This window comes from Solanum dulcamara, chromosome 11, assembly GCF_947179165.1.
Source record: "Solanum dulcamara chromosome 11, daSolDulc1.2, whole genome shotgun sequence".
In the NCBI taxonomy this organism is placed as follows: Eukaryota; Viridiplantae; Streptophyta; class Magnoliopsida; order Solanales; family Solanaceae; genus Solanum; species Solanum dulcamara.
Genome location: NC_077247.1, coordinates 25,308,729 through 25,312,278, shown reverse-complemented (window position 1 = coordinate 25,312,278; position 3,550 = coordinate 25,308,729). Strand labels below are relative to the sequence as shown.

At 39.1% G+C, this 3,550-nt stretch overlaps 1 pseudogene; it reads left to right on the top strand.

The window, feature by feature from the left end:
- Window positions 1–253: 253 nt before the first annotated feature.
- LOC129875329 (5S ribosomal RNA) lies at window positions 254–374 on the top strand (annotated as a pseudogene).
- The last annotated feature ends 3,176 nt before the right edge of the window (window positions 375–3,550 follow it).

Sequence of the window (3,550 nt, the reverse complement as noted above, 5' to 3'; positions counted from 1 at the left end):
AAAGGTAAGCAACCCATAGTAAGGATTGTGAAAAAGGTTAAGTGTTATACTATAGGATAGAATACGAACAGGATATGATGTGAATATAACGAGGATCGTTATGAAAATAAGTAAAGCCTAGTGAGAAAGTGGCTGAAGATAGGATGTGGTCCGTGTAATGAGGATATAAGGGTAACTTAGGAGGTGCAGCTTGGCCTACCGGATCAACTGCTGGGTCATCGTCTTCTTTGGTAGCTATGCACCCCATGGGGCAGGATACAATCATACCAGCACTAATGCACCGGATCCCATCAGAACTCCAAAGTTAAGCGTGCTTGGGCGAGAGTGGTACTAGGATGGGTAACCTCCTGGGAAGCCCTATATGGCTGTGACATGAGATGATATGGATTTATGTATACATTGGCCTTGCATGGCATTGTGGTATAAAGAAGTATTGTGGATATGTGATTCCACCGTGAAAGATGATAAGACCCTTTGGGATAGGGGATGTAGCTTTGCAAAAGAATTGATGCAACCTACGAATAGAGGTATGCCAAGAGTAAAACCAAGTGATTACTTGATAAAAGAAGTCGGTAGTAGCCATGTAACTTCCATACTCGAATACATTAAGGGAAGGTATAAGATGGTTTGAAGCAAAACCTTTAAGGTACAAACAGTACTAAGGACAAAAGTTATAGTGGAGCCTTAACATTAGATGAAGGAAGTAAGGAACGATACAGGTTTATGTGCAGACTAGTATGGCGATGCTAAGGCATCTTCTGAGCTACTTTAAGCTCCTACACATGTTTGTGTAAAGGGTGCAATATGATGTGTGGTAAGAGAACTGGAAAAAAGAAATGAAAAAGAAATATTACTTATTCCCTATGCCTACAGGTAATCCTAACCTTTGGAACTCTGATATTGATTGCTAGATGAAAGTATATGTTATGGCAATGGGATAGAGGACCTCTCCATATAATCGGTATAAGGTCCGGAGGAAGGTTTTGGTTTACATTCGAGAATGAATGTTCTAAAGGGGGGAAGGATGTTATACCCCGTACCTTTATGCTTCGGAACGTCTTCTTAAGCTTCTTGAAAGTTGTCCCATGACCCATATTATCTATAACATGATTAAATAACTCTAAGGAAGGGAGGACGTGATGCCCCTTAAAAGTGAAGGTTGGAAATAGGTCTATAAGGATTTGAACCGAATTGGAGGCCAAAATAACAAGTCGTAGGACTCGACTTACTTATGTAAGCTACCAACTTGGATGACTTACATAACTAAGCCATTGGAGTACATGTTGAGCTTACGTAGAAAGGATTACATAGGCTCCTCAAGTAAGACGAGATTACGAACTCATGGGAGAGGCGGAAGGAGACGTAGCACCTACTCGAAAGCAAGCAGGTGATGCACCTACTTTGACTAAGTAGGTGATGCACCTACTTGAGGTGGGTCCCACATCGCTATGTGGCAGCATGTGATTGGTTGCATGAGGTGACGTGGCTGCCTAAGGGTGTGACACGTGTCACCCTTAGGGGCTGCAATGTGTCACTCTCCAAAAAGGCATATATATATATGTATGTATGACTAGTAAATTCATTGTTCATCCTTTGCTACACTTAAAAATTGAGAGAAAAGTTAAGAGGGAGAAGAGAGGAGCTACGATAGCACCTAGAAGAAGGTAAGTCTCCAAAAATAATTCCGTCAATTAATTATCTACGGTATTCCTCAACTATGTGGAGGTGTATATATGTATATTACGATGCCTATGGAACCATATTTTCAGTTCTACACTTGGAAAACTAAGAGAAGCTTAAAGAGAAAACGCTAGGGAACAGACCCGTTTTTAAATTAAACTGCTGTTAGTAATACAAGTATAACTCCTTGTGTAAGGCATAGTTTCAAGGGATTCAAGATGTTTTGGAAGGATATTTCATAGGGATATAACTTTCTTTTAGAGGCTAAAACCCAGTTTTGCTTTTCTCTGCTCGAAAAAGGGTGGTGAAGCATGGGGGAGCTGCTGCCCAAATTTCGTTTTAGAAATTCTACAAGGACTGCTATTGGTATTTTGGGCATATCGTTTTGTACAACATTGAAATATGAAATATGAAAATTCCATAAATATGCTCGACGTTCGAAACAAACCAAATTGGAGTCTCTATAGTTAAATTGTAGTCGAAGCAAGGTGTTGTGCTTGTGGTGTGGCTGCAGGTGTGTGGTATGTGTTATAGGGCCTAAATGTGTCCTAAAATAGGTGGGGGAGCTTCTGGTTGTAGCCAGACGACACCTCCGCTTCGTACGGTTAAAGGTTTTGTAAAACTGAAACTAGAAACCTTATTTTGGTATCGTGGTTTCGAGTGAGTCATTTGGAGTTTATGTGGTATAAGATTGATGTGAATTGTATATATATATATGCTGCAGATTATTGTTGTTGGTTGTCTATAGCTATTAGGAGTATAATTGGAAATTCGGATAGGGCACATTATAGAGGAAATGCTGCCCGATTTTCATTAACTCTTTAACTAGTTAGGAACTAGTCGAGAAGGAGAGTGAGGGGATGAGTTCTACAAATACTCGTGTATATACTAAGGTGATAGAAAGACAAGGTTTATTAATACACGTATTGCTTTTATGTTATTTAGGTTTAAAGGACGTCGAGACAAATGGGATAAAAAGTAACCCGTAACAGGTATGTAAAGCTAACGTTTTCTTCTTTTGGCATGTTTTGGCATACGTATGTAAGGCTTATACTTTATTTTAGCATGTCTTTGGAATAAGTATGTAAATCTTATTCCTTCTCTTAGCATGATTTGACATAAGTATACAAAGCTAATCTTCCTTTTTGGCATGGTTTTTACAAAGCAAGTATATGACTTTCATATGATTCCAAAGAAGTTCCTATCCTTAAAGCCACTAGGATGGCCAATTTCTCGACTTCCAAAAGATATTTTGTTATGCCTTGATACATATATATGATTCCCAAAAGTTTTATTTTGATATAGTCCATAGTGACTTTCGAAAGGTACTTGATATGACTTTTGTCTCGATTTTGAACAAAAGCTTATTTTGATTATTTCATCGAGTCTCAAATATGATTTAAATTGCATATAGTTTCTCACTACTCCACTCGTAGATGCCTCAATATTTCCTTCACCGAGCCCGGGCTAGGTTTTGTTATAGTGCGTACTTCTCTGCATTGTTCACCGTGAAGGAGCATGTACGACCTGTACATGGGATTTGTGGAGTTATGATGTGCCATGTACACATATGATATGATATGATCTGATATGATATGATCTGTTATGGAGATATTCCCTACTCTTGATGTATGCTGTGATGTGGCGCCAGTGATGGGGTAGCGACCACGTTTTGTTCACCGCATCCCATAATGGGGCCGGATATGGCATATGTTTATCTGCATACATTATTTGTGGTTATGAAAAACATTTTGATATTCTGGGTATTTAGCTCACTTTTGCACCTTCTGTTCTGGTAATGGCTTTACTTGTTACAGTCCATGCTTTACATACTCAATACATAGGTCGTACTGACCCCCTTTCTTTGGGG